Source organism: Emys orbicularis, chromosome 1 (genome assembly GCF_028017835.1).
Source record: "Emys orbicularis isolate rEmyOrb1 chromosome 1, rEmyOrb1.hap1, whole genome shotgun sequence".
In the NCBI taxonomy this organism is placed as follows: Eukaryota; Metazoa; Chordata; order Testudines; family Emydidae; genus Emys; species Emys orbicularis.
The window spans coordinates 216967375-216985577 of NC_088683.1; positions in this window are offsets into that span (position 1 = coordinate 216967375).

Genomic DNA, 18203 nt, shown 5'->3' on the forward strand with positions numbered 1-18203 from the left:
GATCTCTGAGATATGATAACATTGATAAGAAACAGCTATTGAAGCTCAGTTGTATCTTGCCACTTAAAATCCACTTAAGGTGCTATAGATCAAAATGAAATTAGAAAAGATTTTTAGTGCTGAGTTAAAAATCAAACAAAAAACCATTTCTGCACTGCAAGCATTAGTGGCCAAATGTATCTTTAATGCTAGTATCACAACGAAGGTTGAAATCAATATGCTATTTCCTCCCCCTAACTGTGCAATTTTGTGAATCTTGATGTGAGTGAAAGGAGGTTAATGCCAATGAGGAAAAAAGTCAAACTTGTGTTTCATGTACACATAGCACAGGTATAATGTGTGCGTCATAGTGGAGGAGGAAGAAAACCAGAGTTCCGCTTCTTGCAGTTATTTGATCTTGAACTGAATCCTACTCAGTTGATCATCAGCACTCACTGTCATAATGGAAGGAGTTAGAAGGAGAAGGGGAGGCAGTATGGCTGTCAAAAGGGAAAACATTTTGAAAAATGTTGTAAACAAATATATAATAAATGAAGAAGACTCTTCTTGACATTGTTCTGTTTTGAATTGTGCAGTCCATCACTAAGCAGTGTGAACAGCAAATTAACCACCACACACAACCACCCACACAGCCTGATCACTGGGCAGATAATGGGGTAGTGACTGAGGGATAAATTCATTCAAAGCCATTCAACACAGTAAAAGAAGATTGATAAAGGACCTTGGGGAAAAAGTCAAATTTCCTCTGCAAAGAGTGTATGTCCATATTTAAAAAAGAGGAGGGTAAATATGGCTGTATTACTGTCACCTTATTCTTCCAGGTATGAAGATCATTACTGGGAATGTCTGCCAATGACATCACATCAAAATCTGCACTGAGTCATGCCACAGGCAGGTGAACAGAAGTGGCAGCAACAACAGTAGCAACAGGAATATAGTGGTGACATTGTTGATGACAGGTAAAATCCCATGCGAAGAAAATCTGAGGGAAAAAGGCATCCAGGAGATCTGGCAGTTTCTCAGAAACAATATTAAAGGCACAACAGCAAACTATCCTGATGCGAAGGAAAGATAGGAAGAAGAGTCAGAGGCCAATATGGCTCTATCAGGATCTCTTTAATGACCTGAAAAATCAAAATGGAATCACACAAAAAGTGGAGACATAGGCAGATTGCTAAGTACAAAAAAATAGCACAATATGCAGGGGCAAAATCTGAAAGGATAAGATACAAAATGAGTTATACCTAGCAAAAGACATTAAAGGCAATGAGAAGAAGAGGTTTTATAAATACATTCAGAGCAAGAGAAAGACAAAGGAAAGTGTAGATCTTCTACTTACAGGGAAGGAGAACTAATAATGGACAGCATCAAGAAGGCTGAGTTGTTTAATGTCTATTTTGTTTCAGTCTTCACTAAAAGGCTAAATGGTGACCAGATATTTAACACCATTAATATTAACACCGGGGGGAAGGAACACAAGTCAAAATAAGGGCAAAATGGATTAAAGAATATTTAGGTATGTTAGATACATTCAAGTCAGCAGGGCCTGATGAAACACACTCTATGGAGCTAAAGGAACAAGCTGACGCAATCTTGGAACCGTTAGCAATTAGCTTTGAGAACTCAGAGAGGCTGGGTGAGGTCCTGGAGAAGGAGAAACATGGAACCTATTTTTTATAAAGGGGAAAAAAGAGGACCTGAGGAATTATAGACCAGTCAGCCTAACATTAATACCTGGAAAGATAATGGAACAAATTATTATATAAGCAATTTGTAAGCATCTAGAGGATAAGAGGGTAGTAAATAATAGCCTGAATTGATGTCAAGGAGAAATCATACCAAACCAACAAGATTTCCTTCTTTGATGGGGTTACTGGCCTAAAGGATGAGGGAAGCTGTAGATGTGAGGTTTTGGTTTTAGTAAGGTTTCTGATACAGCCCCACTTTCAGGTGACAATGTAAATAAGAAGCCGGCAGCATTATCTCCCGTAAATGTAAACAAACTTGTTTGTCTGAGTGATTAGCTGAACAAGACATAGGAATGAGTGGACGTGTAGGCGCTAAAATTTGACATTATTTTGTTTTTGAATGCAGTTATATAATAAAAAAATCTCTACATTTGTAAGTTGCACTTTCATGATAAAGAGATTGCACTACAGTACTTGTATGAGGTGAATTGAAAAATACTGTTTCTTTTGTTTATCATTTTACAGTGCAAATATTTGTAATAAAAAATAATAATATAAAGTGAGCACTGTACACTTTGTATTCTGGGTTGTAATTGAAATCAATATATTTGAAAATATAGAAAAAATATCCAAAAATATTTAATAAACTTCAATTGGTATTCTATTGTTTAACAATGTGATTAAAATTGCAATTAATCGTGATTAATTTTTTTATCATGATTAATTTTTTGAGTTAATTGCGTGAGTTAACTGCGATTAATCGACAGCCCTAATAAAAAACCCTTAATATTAATATTGACTTATTAAATGTATTGACATTTTCTTTTATTTTTCCTTGAGGAAAATTCATCATGACTGACAGGATAATTAATAAACAGTAGATACCACTACTGCTCTTTCCTTTCCATGGTTTGATTTTCTAGACTGCTAATTCTTGAAAGTGAAGCAATTGGTATTGTACATCATGTCCTTGTTCCCCCAATCGGTGTTCTTATGTCTATGTGCCAACTGACAACCATTTTATAGATTTTTCCAGTTAAACACTTCTTTTATCCTGTTATGGTGACCTTGCTTTTGTTTGTGATTTTGCTTCAGATTGATGTGAATTAATAAAAGGACCAGTAGGAAAAAGAGCTTGTGAAAGTCAAGCAAGCTTCCTAGGACAGCCTTGGTATAATAAGTGCCCCCATTACTTTGTGAGATAGAGTAAACTGAAATTTGATTTTATGGGTAACAACTTTAAATTTGACTAAGCATGTGGAGAACTGAGGAAAACTCTATGTTGCAGAAAATTCATTAACTTTGAATACTGTATTCAAAGCATTCTGGAGAGCTCTGAACACAATAAAGAGGCACATCCTCTTAACTCTGAACCCACTCTGATTTCTTATATTCAGTCTGCAGAATGGCCTCGTACTGTGCATAGAAAACAGCTAAGATTTGCTGTCTTTCATGCGGTACCAAAAAATCATAATAGAGCAATTTGAAAGAGATGCGTTGATTACTATCTTTTTTATTTTAATTTTTTGTTGAGTAGTTGTCTTTTAGTGAACAATAACACATTAAAGTCTGAAAGAGTGGATGATTCTGTTTTCATGGTTTTTCTTTTGATGATATATACTTTTGGTACATTGTAAGGGGAAATGTAATCTTAAAATGGCAATTTAAAATATTATCCTGGAGAATTCAGTGGATGAAATTAAAACATCCATTTTCAATATATAAGCTGACCCATCTCTGCTAAGTGTAACTCAAGGGAAACACAGGACTTCCTAGAAGTTACTAACTGGCTGGAAAATTTAGCGTATAAATACAAAAAAGTGAAATGGCTTCTAGCTACCACAACTATTGTATAATCTGATTTTAGCCTTCCATTTAGACTAAAGGCAAAGTACTTGTCCTTAAAGTCTTCAATTGGCAGATCTTTGATTGGTGTAAATAGGCCTAGCTCCACTGAAGTCAAAGAAAGTTTACACCAGCTGAGGATCTACCCCTAGCAGTTTGGAGAGAATCCAATTCCAGCACTTTCTGAGTCAAGTTTTTCTCTGCCTTGCTCACTGAGGAAGTGAATTGGACTCCTCAGAGACTGCTTGAGCATTTGGAGTAAAAAGAGAAGAGAAACATTTGTAAACATGGTAAAAAGAGGTGGCCCACTGATAGGCCCTCATGAAAGTTCTCCTAAACTTATGTATTTAATGGTATGTATTTAAAGGGAAACTAGCAGTGTAAGCACAGCTATAGAGGGAATCAGTTGAAAGAACAAGAGAATGTACAGGGCCATTCACCATGATAATTATTTAACTTCTCCTTTGCACCTGAAATATGCCTATCTGACACAGAGGCTCCTTGGCCAAGGGTCCTCTGTTCTTTACAAATAAGTCCCACCTCAGACCTGACAAACTCACTACACCAAATATATCTTATAGGATATTTATCCTTAAAGAGTAATAGGTAAAATATCTACAGAAAGCTCAGAACTTGTCAAAACTCATAATTACTGAGAGATGTATGTACGCATAATATTTAAGGAATAACGTATTTATACTGAAAATATGATTAATGGACTTGAAGTAAACATTAGTCACTGAGGTAATATGTCTTGGTGATGAACCATTCAAGCAAGAGGGAGTTGTCACCTCTTCCTAATCAAAACAGCAAGGTAATGCAAGGTTCCATTGTCTACCAGTGCCATATTCCAGAACAGTCAGTAGAAAACCATCAAAGACAATTACAAATGATCAAAACCACTTGGAGGTGAAAAGGAACATTATAGTAAGCAGGAGCTCACACTAGCTATGAATAAAGACAAAAGGCTCTTTCAGTCTAACAGAGTGTAGGGAAAGGCACTTTGGATCCATTCTTTGAGGATATACCGGCAGGATTGGGGGACTTTCGTAAATGTTTGGATCCTGGTTCTTATGAAACAAGCTAGCTCTGCAACAGACTTAACTTTGGGGGAAAAGTCTACTTTATTAGATAGGACAGGTAACTATTGACAAATGTAGACCTAAGTTTGCATTTTATGATTTTGTTTTGTGTTGTAACCAGTTGTTTCTATCCCTTTCTCTCATTTCTAGTTAAATCTTTATTCTTTCTTAAATAAACCAAATTCTCTTTTATTATAAGTGCTCAGAAAAAATGTGGTTTACAGGAATGGTGGTTTAAGATAAAACTGGAATATTGGGCACATTGCTCCTTTGGGGCAGAGGATCTGGGATTTTTGTGAGTAGCCAGTGTCAGGGGCTGGACATCACATGGGAATGATTCAAAGGGACTCAGGGATTGGAGTGCACCTACAGTTAACCTGCAAGGCGAGGTTAGGCCTGGCATAGCCCTGAGGAGAGTGCTTGAGTGGCTGACAGGCTGGTGGTATTAGGCAGCTGACACCCAGCTACCATAAGAAAGAGTCCCTGTCACTGGAGGTAACAAGATGACTCACCATCCTGGATGCCCTGAGGACTGTTACAGCATGTACGTCTATGAAATCGTCACTTGAAGGAATATAACTGTGTTGCTGGACAAGCTGAAGGTATGCCATCTGTAGACATTGCATAGCCTTCAACTCCTGAGGGTATATGGCCCTGATCAAATGACTCATAGTTCATTTCATGCTGGCCTAACACAAAGAGACAAAGCAAATGGATGCATGTGTATGTCTTGCAGTGGTGGGGAGGAGGATGAGTTATCATTTATGTGCAAGAATCATTTGAACAGGTGACAAAGATGATGTTAAAATAAATCCAGAATATACTATAGGAAGTTACTTACTAAGCTCTATTTCCTCTCTGTAATGTAAGCAGCATTGAGGAAGAATTCTATCGTGGAATATAAAGATAATAAAAAATGATTAATGATTAATCACAAAATAATTCCATATTTGACAGACAAGCCTTGGTGATTCTGAAGACTGAAAGTACAAGTGTTTACAGTAAGGGGTAGGATGTATGGAAAGCTACAGTAGCACACACTGCTTGCTAGATGCAGGAACCCCAAGTTGCAAGTTGCAAGATGCAAATGAACTACTTATACCATGCAAATTAAATCTGTAAAGCTGTTCCTCCTCTGCAGCCCCTATTATTATTAATGATTTGAGTACTGCCAGGTACTTCGCACACAGGTAGTAAGACACTGTCCCTGCCCAGGAGAGTTTATGGGGAGGAAACAAAAAACAGTAATAATGTAAATTTTCAGTACTTGATTTTGCAACTTTAACATTCTTCTAATGTAGTTTTTGCGTGTAATAAAGAAATAAGGTTGAAAGTATGTTTAAGTGGAGTCCAGTCAGTGCCCCAAAGTATCATACATTTTTTACAAATGTTCTACACCTTTATGCTAAAAACTCAAATGTCTACAAGGTTTGGAATGAAGAGCTAAAGGATCTTTCACCACTCACTGTCTCACTGCCTTTTCTACCTCACTCACCCAGCCTTAACTTTGTTCCTTTGCCCCCCGTAAGGCCCAAGTACTCCACATAGGTGGAGTTCCTTGCAGGATCAGGACCTAAATGCGGAATCTGTAAGCCAAGCCATTTCAGAGGTAGGATGAGTGAAAAAAGTTAGGGAAATTATCAACAAGTAACTGGGAATTCAAAAATCAGAAATGTTTGAAAAATCCTGGGGCAAATCCTCAGTGTAAACCAGGGATTGGCAACCTTTGGCACACCACCCGTCAGGGAAATCCGCTGGCGGGCCGGGATGGTTTGTTTACCTGCAACATCCGCAGGTTCGGCCGATCGCAACTCCCACTGGCCACGGTTCACCGCTCCAGGCCAATGGGAGCTGTGGAAGCGGCGTGGGCCAAAGGATGTGCTGGCCACTGCTTCCCACAGCCCCCATTGGCCTGGAACGGCAAATCACGGCCAGTAGGAGCTGCGATGGGCCAAACCTGCGGACACTTCAGGTAAACAAACTGGCCCGGCCCGCCAGTGGATTTCCCTGACGGGCCGCTTGCCAAAGGTTGCCGATCCCTGGTATAAACTGTTCCTTGATTGTAACAGAGCTATGAAAATTAACACCAGCTGAGGATTAACAGGAGTGTCATATGTAGACAGGGAAGATAATTGTCCTGCTCTACTCAGCACTGGTGACGCCTCGACTGGAGCACAGTGTCCAATTCTGGGCACCATACTTTCAGCAACATATAGACAAATTGGAGAGAGTCCAGAGGACAGCAACAAAAAATGATAAAAGGTTTAGAAAACCTGACCTGTGAGGAAAGGTTAAAACTGGGCCTGGTTAGTCTTGAGCAAAAAGAGGGCGGGACCTGATAACAGTCTTCAAATATGTTAAGGGCTGTTATAAAGAGGACTGTGATCAACTATTCATGTCTACTGAAGGTAGGACAAGAAGTAATGGGCTTAATCTGCAGCAAGGGAGATTTAGAGTAGATATTAGGAAAAATTTTCTAAATGGAAGGGTAGTTAAGCTCTGGAATAGACTTCCAAGGGAGGTTGTGGAATCCCCATCATTGGCGATTTGTAAGAACAGGTAGGACAAGCTCCTATCAGAAATGATCTAGGTTTACTTGGTCCTGCCTCAGTGCAGGAGGCTGGACTTGCTGACCTCCCAAGGGACTTTCCAGCCCTACATTTCTATGATCTGGTCCCATAACTTTAAAATCTTTTCTCACAAAAAATTCTGCCCTCGTATTAGATGTGGCATGCAAAATTTCAGCGGGAATGGTCTCTTTTGGGGGACATCTGGGGAATGGGAATTTAGCTTTACTCATCACTATAGAGTGGCTGTTTCTATATCACAAGCAATTCCAATTGTCTGAGTTATTAGTAGATTAAATTGTACCTGCACATTTTTAGACAAAGCACAAGAGTGTATGAAAGTCTAAGAAATGTAACTTATGAGCTAGCTTTAATTTGCTTTTAAATACTTTTGTTCCTGGTTGTGGAAGGGAAGGCAAGTGGAGGCAGCAAGAGAGGGTGTACTTTATTTTTTTACTGGGGAAAGAGGTTAGCAGCAGTAACATTTCAAGCAATGGCAACTTTTACGGCTAAGGTGTAGCACCAGAGGAAACTGCCATTTTTTAGTGGGCATAGTGGAGTGGATTCTCGTTGCCTTTCTTTCTTTTCTGTGCAGTCATTCAGGGACCAGGTACCCCCTCTGAACCTTCCAGGATATTCATGGAATGCTGGTAGGTTGCTACACTCCTCCCCCCTGGAGGGTCTTTGAGAGGCCACCTGTCTAAGCAGCTACTCCCCTGTAAGAGTGGGCAGACACTCCCATTGTCATGTATCAGCTCTGTTAAGCCAAGTACAGACATGGAAGTACTAAAAGCTGACACACCTGTAACTCTCCACTGGAAAGGAAATGAGTAACATCTCTCATGGTAACAGCTCCCTGTGAAAAATTATCTTGAAGGCTTAAGGGCACTAAAGACAAATTTGAGACTATACAGAATCCATTATAGATACATTATGACTCTTAGCCTTTTTCCTTGGTTTGACTCAATAGTGTTTCTTTTTACTACTTTTCTTCCCCCCCTTCCTTATCCACTTTTATTTCTCTTTCCTCTCTCCCACCTAGATAAAATAGGTAAGATTGTAAAGTGAACTAATGACTACTTTCAAAATAGCTTATTTTAATTGTGTTATATTTTATTCATATATTGCATTATCCCAGTGGTAAATTACTTCAGTTATTGCTTTTAAAATGTAGTAAGTAAAAAAGGGACAAAATACTTGTGTCATGGGGGTATTTGGTATCTGATAAAAAGTTATGCTTATTAATTCTTACTAATTATTTATATTACAGTAGTGCATAGAAGCCCCAACAAGGTATTTGACACTAGAAAAGAGTATATTCTACATTACCCATGGAATACTATTTTCATAGTACCATAGACTCAAAGAACTGTAGGGGACCTTGAGAGGTCATCTAGTCCAGCCCCCAGCACTGAGACAGGACCAAGTAAACCCAACAGGTGTTTGTTTGTCCAATCTGTTCTTAAAAACCTCCAATGACAGGGATTCCACAGCCTCCCTTAGAAGTCGATTCCAGAGTTTACCTACCCTTATAAGAAAGCTTTTTCCTAATATCTAATCTAAATCTCCTTTGCTGTAGATTAAGTCCATTACTTCTTGTCCTACCTTCAGTGGTGGACCTTACCTATTAGTTCTCTGAGTTTGTTAAAGTCTTGGGGTTTTCATGATCACTTTCACCCAAATTTCCTTCAATCTTTAGATTCCCAACCAATTCTTCCCTTTCAGTCAGAATCAATTTGTATAATGTCTTTGGCTATTATGAATAATAATCAAGTTTATGATGGTAGTGCCTAAGGGCCCCATTGCCAAGGCACTATACTGCCATACAGTTGTAGATGGTCCCTGCCCCTAAGAGCTTAGGGCTGGATCCACAAAGGGAATTAGATACCTAACTGCCATTTTAGGGGCTTAAGTCCAATATTAAGGCATCACTGAGGTCCTCAAAATTAAGAACATAAGAACGGCCATACTGGCTAACACCAGTGATCCATCTAACCCAGTATCCTGTCTTCCGACAATATCTGGTGCCAGATACTTCAGAGGGAATGAACAGAACAGGGCAATTATCCAGTGAGCCATCCCTTGTTGTCCAGTCCCCGCTTCTGGTAGTCAGAGGTTTACGGACATTCGGAGCATGAACGTATCTAATTCTTTTTTGAATCCAGTTATGATTTTGGCCTTCACAACATCCCTGCCAATGAGTTCCACAGGTTGACTATGCATTGTGTGAAGAAGTACTTCCTTATGTTTGTTTTAAACCAGCTGCCTATTAATTTGATTGGGTGATGCCTGGTTCTTGTGTTATGTGTAGGGGTAAATAACACTTCCTTAGTCACTTTCTCCACACCATTCATGATTTTATAGACCTCTGTCATATCCCCCATAGTCATTTCTTTTTCTAAGATGAACACGCTCAGTGTATTTAATCTCTCCTCATATGGAAGCTGTCCCATACCCCTAATCACTGTAGCCATTCTCTGTACTTTTTCCAATTCTAATATATCTTTTTTTGAGATAGGGTGACCAGAACTGCACGCCATATTCAAGATATGGGTTAATCATGGATTTATATAGGGGCATTATGATATTTTCTATCTTATTATCAAGTTAAGAGAGGCAGATGCAGACTGACAGGTGAAGAGACTGTGAGGGAGAGGGAGGGTTGGAGCAAACAGTTAATCAGCACAAGGCAGAGAAAGTCCAATCAAACTGTAGAAAGTCCTCAGTAGGTGTGAAAAGTTTATATTAATTTTATATTATTATTATTTCAATTGTTTTTAAGAGGGGAACAGACCTGCCCTGTGCCCTTGACTTCAGATCAACAATAGGTCTACGGTAGCCTCTTTGGGCCAGCTACTGCTTTGGGTCAGCCCGTAACAGCCATCACTCCTGATAGTGGATACTGAACTGTCATGTGACAAGAACATCACTGACCTTTTTTAACCCTGACCCAAGTCAGGTGACTAGGGCCCAGAATAAATTTCTCTTCTCAACACTCTTGTGTACAACTTTATCACACAGATCTAATATAAAAGTCTCCAAGCAAAAGAGCACTTGCTGAAAATCATTAGTATTGACAGCGGTGTGTCCTGTCTCCCACTCTGAAGCAACATCATTTATTGTTTTGTCTGGTGAGACAATTTCCCTTGAAGTCTAATTAGCAGTGACTACTGAAATAGAGCCTCCTTATTTTGCTTTTTGGAAGGATTTTAATGATAAATGATAGGTAATGTCTTCCTGTTAATCTCACCTTCAGACCAGGAAAGGACCAACTCAGACAGACATAGTAATTTGGCACGATAATCTGTGAGCTGAGGCTCATGACTCAGCTGCTGCTTTTACAGGAGCAGAATTTATTTCAGTCAACAAAACTCAGCGTGGTATCAGTGTATATGATTGGGTAAGTTTGATGTCAATACTACATAGCACTCTAGATTTTCAAAGTTTTTATAAGGTGACATTAGGCTTAAAGTTTCACAGTAAATCAATATGATGCTGATGTATTTCCGTATTTTCTGTTTTCTAACCAAGATGCAACAGTTTGGGGCTTGGACAGTAGTAATTGGTCATGATGATGACCGTGCTAACTACAATAATACTTAGTTATTTAGATGAAAATAATGAACCTATACAGAGGCTTCAGGCACCTTGACATTAATTAAACTTACAGCTTAATAATACCTCCAGCGGCATTAAAAAAGCAAATGTTCCATTAGGAACAAACAACTCAATCAGTCAGCTACAAAAAGCTCCTTTCCACGAGCTCATCGTGGGAACATACCTTCAGCCCTTTCCAAAAAAAACCCTATTAAATGAATGGCTTTTGCAACCTGTCTTTTTTATAACAAGGGGGATCCAGCTGTGGTGAGTATGGCCTCTAAAGAGCGGTGGTCTCTCAGGAAAGCCAGCCCCAGACTAATAATATAGGTTTATTATCTAAAAGATAAGGAGTATTTTCAATGTGCTTTGTTCTTTTGAGTTTCAATTACTACTGTAATGGAAGACCAGCCCCTTGACTGCAAAACCACATGCACTAGGAGTCTGATCTTTTAAACATTCCAGGAATTGAGCTCACACTGAAGGAAATGAGGCTCCAGAACTGAACTCTTTAAGTGTATGCAAAAATCCCTTACACATCTTGTCAGTCGGCAGTATTCCAGATCAGGGTCTTAATGTTTTCCTCCTGATTATTAGATACAGAGAGCTGCGAATGTTGCTCTATTCTCTCCATTTTACTTCTCATGGTATGGAGTAGTTGATGACTCTGGCTATTTCTAGCTTTTTTGTCTTGGGAAGAAAGAGCTGCCTGCTGATGAGGCTGGAATCACTGCTGTTTTGCTGTTGTGCTTGCAGCCTGAGAGCAGAGGGCATGCCTGGTGTTCTGCAGTGACAAACTAACTCCAACACTGATTTTACTTACAGGAGAACAAATATGCTACACCAAAGCCTTGGAATATTCATATGCACTGAGCCTCTTGCACCAGCCATTTTGACACTTCCTCATTGTGTGAGAAAACATGACGGGGACAGTATGTGCCACCATATTATGTTATTAGTTGGGGCAGTGATGGGTGTCTCTGCAAGAGAAACTGAGCTCTGACAACAAGAGACGCAAAGCCAAGAGTAACTAACAGGTACAAAGTTTTGACAAGGAAAAGGTTGCAGTCTCTCTCTTCAGATACAACAAGGAGTCTGGTGGCACCTTAAAGACTAACAGATATCTAACAGATATCTGTTAGTCTTTAAGGTGCCACCAGACTCCTTGTTGTTTTTGTAGATACAGACTAACACGGCTACCCCCTGATACTTCTCTTCAGATAGGAGGTCTGGCAATGGTCATTGGAGGCATGGAGAGAGAGAAATGACTGAAAGGCACCAAGAATGGTTTCAAAAGAGGGATGGTGAAGCAATTTTACTTCTTTAGCAATTCCTTTCGTCAGTGATTGAAATGAACAATCAGCCAATCAAAATATAGAACACTGAAAAGGTGAGATTAAGACAACACCCCACTATATGTTACATAACACTTTACATTTTTGAAATTCTGAGATCTTGTTATGCCTCATAAAGATTAAGAAAAAATACTAAAAACATGTATCCGGTCTTGAAACAAAGAAAGGGTTCGATCCTGCAGAAGTGACTAGAGGACAGTGTAAGTTTAGGCAGCTGACCTCAAGCCAACAAGATGGACTAAGTTAATTCAGCTTTGCCCAATACATGTGCAAGGGTGCAATTTAAGATGGTGCTATTAAGGTGGAAGGGAAAGGAAGCTAATTCTGGGTTCCTTTATGTGTGATGTATGCATCCTGCACAGTAACACAATGAGACATGCTGGCCCCGCTGATTCTTTTTTCCAGGGTAACATGTCTCACACAACACAACCCAGATATTCATGTGTCACTACTGCGGCTACCTTACTCAGATAATTAAAAAGGAAAACACACTGCATTTTAAAAAGTGGTAATGGACAATTAAAATGCCAACTATGGACATGTTTGAGAGAAACAATAAAGTCTTAGATGTCTCCGACTATGGCTTTGCATGCAGCTGATACTTTCGATCAATGCTCAGGACTGCCAAACGTTTCTGCACCCTATCAGTGCCGTGCAGGATTCAATCCAGAGTAAATAAAATAGAAAACAGTCAGTCAGTGCAGTGGACAGAAGAGGTTCCTTCCTTCAACTTCCCTTTAGCATCTCAGCGTCATCAGTGTGGTTCTTCATCAATCCTAGAGATACTGGGCCTCATTCTCCACTCACTAACAGTGGTTTTACACCAGTGTAATTCCATTCATTTTCATGGAGTTATTCGTGATTTGCACCAGTGTAATGAGAGGAAAATGAGGTCTACTGTCTTCCATCAGCAAACTGGTGTTGTCCAGCATTCTGATGTTAGAATACGGTGACATTCAGAGATTTAAAGTGAAGTGTATTCATGGGCATGCACATTTTCTATGGACAGTATGTCATATCTGACATGCTTATCCACTGAAATTGTGGAAGTTTTACCATAAACAGCTTGTTTGATATGGCTGTAATTGAAATGTTACGGAAAGGTTTACTTTTTTGTTTGCAAACAAACAAACAAAACCCCTAGGAAATTCATGAGACAGACAAGAAGTCTCAGAGCAAACTATTCCTCTCCAGTCCTCTCCAGTCAATCCATTCTTGTGACAAGGATTGTAACATAAATGGGAAATGGCATGGGTGTAACCTATTCTCATTGCAACCTTTCAGTTGTAATCTTGTGTTTATCTTTAGATGCTGAAATGGATACTTTAAGTCTTCAGAAAAGGATGATTCCAAATACAATATGCATAAAGGTGATTTTTCCCCCTTATTGTTAAAGCAGCAAAATTGCATCGTTGCAGTTAATTTCAGTTTAGATTCTTTAAGCTTATCCCAAATCAAAAGCAAACCAAACTATTGTTATTTTTCTTTAGTTTTCCCTTTAAAGCCCAACTCCTTCTGAAATCCATTTTATAATGATAGCAGGGGCCTGGTGCTTCATGTCCCTGCTCTAATAACACACGGCAAGATCAATTTAGGCACTCAGCGTTATCTTGTGCCCTCCCTCAACCCTGCCATGTGCTATTATTATGCCAGGAATTTGCAGCTTCATTATCACTTCAGTACAGTATGAGAACCCCACACATTATGCAGCCACACACAATGGCTTTATATCTCTCGGTAAAAAAGCTTTGCAGCCTTTTGTTGGTGGTGGATGTATATAGACTATTCATTAATACATCATTTTTGATAGTTCAGGATAGTTTGCCCTAAATATCCAAGAATCTAAGGTTAAAAAAAACCCTTTAGGATCTAATTTCTGACAGGCATCCAATCCTGGATTAAATGACAGAAATGATTGATTATAGTCTAATATCTTTTTGTCTCTGAAAGTGGGGATCTTTTATTCCTATTAAAACTAACATGTATCATTTACACTGCAATAGAAAGATTGTCTCTTTCCTCTCTACTGCCCACCATGATTTAGGTTTGAATATATATCTAAAAGGATACATTTTCCCTATAGAATTAATTTAGTTTCCCCCCCACCCCCAGTGATTAGAAGAGTTACATGGTATCTGCTCAAGCTGTCACCCGCTTTCGTTGGAAAATTCAGGTGACATTAATGAATCCGTTAAGTGCAAGGGAGCTGAACAGTCTTATAGCAAGCTGATGAAGCATCCAAGGAAAGGTTAACTCGGGGGGCAGTCTGTCTGCAAGCTAAAAAGCGAAAAAGCTGCCACTAGCATTAAAAATGAGCAAGTTGAACAACTCTGCTGTTCGAATGCATTTAAATGTTTAATTCGGTGCGTGCCCATTTTGTAAAAAAAGCCACACCAACCTTCTCTAGTTCTGCTCTCCTGCAGCTGTGAAAGAATTGCCATTGTCTGTGGATAAAGATTAGTGTTGTACACATGTTATGGAGTAGAAAGTGCACAAGACAAGTGGGGACATGAACTAGGAGAACTCTCTGATCTCAAAACAATAATATTGTGATTCTCTGGGGAACTATGGGGCAAATTCTCTGCGTGTGAGCATGAGACTCTGATGTGTTCATCCCAGGCATTTGAGTCAGAATGCATTATACATTCTTGCTGATGCTCCTCTCCTTTCTAACCATAGCCAGTAATCACTTCTTCAGCACTCTAAAATAAGGGGCCAGTTCACCTTATCAAATTCCTGTAACCTACAGTGTGCACTACTGAGGATGAAACATTGGACGAGCATTGGCAAAACTGTCTGTATTTAATCCAGGCATTGCTAGCAATGCACTACATAACTTACTCTGTATGTAGTATATAATTTCTATTTTAGATAAGTTTATCCTGGCTCATCTAATAGAAACGCAGCCTGTTGAATGAACCATGGGTGGTTTAGTTGGAGTTTGAGGATATGCAGGATGTACACATTGCTAATTGTGCTTATTATATGGTTATTAGCTGGCGTATGCAACACGGAGGCTAGAGATGGGGTATGTGTGTGTTAATTTTGGCTACATCATAGAGAAGACTTGGAATTATACCATACATTCTGACAACTGGGGGAGTAGTAAATAATGAAGATCTTGATGCAGAGTGATCTTGATCATTTGTTAAGCTGAGTGCAAGCAGGTGATATGTGTTTTAATACAGCCGAATGTAAATGTATACATTGAGGAACAAAGAATGCAGGCCATACTTACAGGAAGGGGAGCTCTGTCTTGGGAAGCAGTGACTCTGACAAAGGCTTGGGGTCACGGACATGGTGGATACGAGCTCCCAGTGCAACACTGTTATCAAAAGGGTTAATGCAATCCTTGGATTCATGCATAGGAGGAAGGAGGATATATTACCTCTGTATTTGGCACTTGTCCCGCTGCTGCTGAAAGATGGTCCAGACCTGGTGTCCATAATACAATAAAGATGTTGATAAATTGGAAAGGGATCAAAGAAGAGCCACGAAAATTATTAAAGGACTGAAAAACATGCCTTATAGTGATACACTCAAGGAGCTCAAGCTATCTAGCTTAAGAAAGAAGGTTAAGGGGTGTCTTGATCCGTGTATAAGTACCTACATGGAAAAATTTTTTAATAATGGACTTTTCAATCTAGCAGACAAAGATCCAATGCCTGGAAATTGAAGCTAGACACATTCAGACTAGAAATAAGTTGTAACTTTAACAGTGAGGGTAAATAACCATTGGAACAACTTACCAATGTTGTGGATTTAAATCAAGACGGGATGTTTTATCTAAAAGATATGCTGCATTTCAAACAAGAGCTATTTCTGGGAAATCTTCTGGCCTGTGTTACATAGGAGGTCACACTAAATAATTACAGAGATTTCTTCTGGCCTGAGAATCTTTGGATCTGTGAGTTAAAATGAACAAGAAGAGAATAAGTCATTCTGTCTTGTAAACTGTTCATGCTAACTGCACAACGTGGTTTCCTACAGGAGTGACTCAGAAGCAAGTTAGAAATACAAAAAAAACCCAGTCTTTGCAGGACCAAACCTGATGGCATATCTGGGGTGCTGCACTGGACAGTGCCAGCCAGAGAAATTATATTATATATTAGAGGCTATACTGTGGCTGTTACGGCACAGCCCATATTAAAGCATGAGGACATGGAAGCGCTCCATACTGTTAGAAGTCCTTTAGGATTCTCAGGTTGACGTCCTCCAAATGCCCTGGGGAACTGCCTGTCAGAAACAGAGCTGAGCCTCCATTTAAAAGGGTGTGCTATGCACCTCTTCAAGTTCAGGACCTGCTCTGCTCTCTAGGGTAGAAGGAGAAAGCATGGCCAAAGCACCACGCTCCCTTCCCTTCTGTGACACAGAAGCCCTTTGGTACCAGCTGGCAAAGGGTTCACTGTTTTGTAACAGCAACTCCTAACTCACTATACCTAGCACACTGCTTTCATGGTTTTTGTCCATGATGGTATCATGTGAAGTCTCTAATAAAAGCTTATGCCACACTGATCCTCATAATTGTCATGAGCTGTATGTAAAGATGATATTTAAGTAGTTGTGTATATGTACTAAAAATAAGTTTTAAAATCTGTGTCCAAGGCAGAGCTGACAAATAGCTTTGGGGTCAGATAAAGGATGTTGATTCGCCTGTCTCTTTGTTGGCCATGCAGTTTAAATATTGTAAGCCAATACAATGGGAGCCCCATATACATATGGAGTCGACAGGAAAGGAGCAGACAGGAAGAAACAAGCCATGAGGGCTAGCCTGGCTGTGTGCAAAGAAAATGAACTCTGGGGCTATAAGTGGAAGGATAGGAGACGCCCCTTGATCTTGTACCGAGCAAGTTAATGGACAGCACATTTACATTCATGAAAATGGGAACGTAGCCAGCCTTGGTTGGAAACGCTGCAAAAAGACATTTGGGGTGAGATAAGCTTCCTTTTTACAGTTGTTAGACTGTTAAAGTTAAATTTAGTCTTAACAATTATGTTATGATTCTGTTTTATATGTAACCCTTCTGTTTCCATTATCCATACTCACTGTCTCTTAAATCTTGATCTTTGATAAGAAACTTATGATTGTTTTCACTCTAAATCTATCTGAGTGCTGTAATGTTATATGGGAGCTGATCCTGAGTTCAATCAAACAAGCAGGTGTGTACACTGTTTCTTTGAGGACAGCAGACCTGGTATTATGGTGAGTGCTCAGTGGATAAGGGGCTGAATACTACAGGGGAATGCTTCAAAAGGGCTCAGGGACTGGAGGACACCTGTTATTAATCTGCAAGGCAAAGTAAGGGCCCCGGTGGCAGAGCCCAGAGAGATTGGTTGGCTGATAGGCTGGTGGTGTCAGGGAGCTGACCCCTAGTTAGCTACTAGCAAGTCTCTCCTGGGCACCCTGTGAATCATCACACCTCCACCATCCTCCTTTGGGGAGCCCATACTTAGTGAAAGCATTTGGGATGAAGCAGGGGGAGTTGATTATGGCAGGCCCCTACCACAAAGGAATCAGAGAGAGCTGGAAAATGACACTAGATGTTGGTGTGACAGAGTGACAATATCCTGGACAAAACTTATGGAATTAAGATAAATTCTATTGAATTAAGTTAAACCTGATGGGAGCTTAATACAGTCCCCAATGTTAGGGGGATTGTATTAGAGAGGTCGATTGTATTAAAAATGCAATTGTGTGTGTGTTATTGTGGAATTCTGTGTAACTCCTTCAGGAGGAGGAGGATGCAAATGTAATTCCTCCGGTTATCAGTCCTTTGAAGCTAACCCCTGGAAAATTTCACATGTACTACAATCTAGTAACTAGATCAATTGGATTCTCCAGGGAGCAATGGCCAAAGAAGGGATTATTGGCTAAATAGCCTGGTTTTAAACAGGGTCAGGGCCTTCTTCCTGATCCAGCAAATGGATAGGACCCTGGCCTGAAGACTGGGCTGGATTAAGGCAGGGGCTTTAGGGGCTGCAGCCCAGGTCAAAAGGGGCCCCGCAAAAATAAATCACAGGCAGCGATCTCCAACTCTGGGCCGCTAAAGTCCCGTGGTGCAGCGGGGT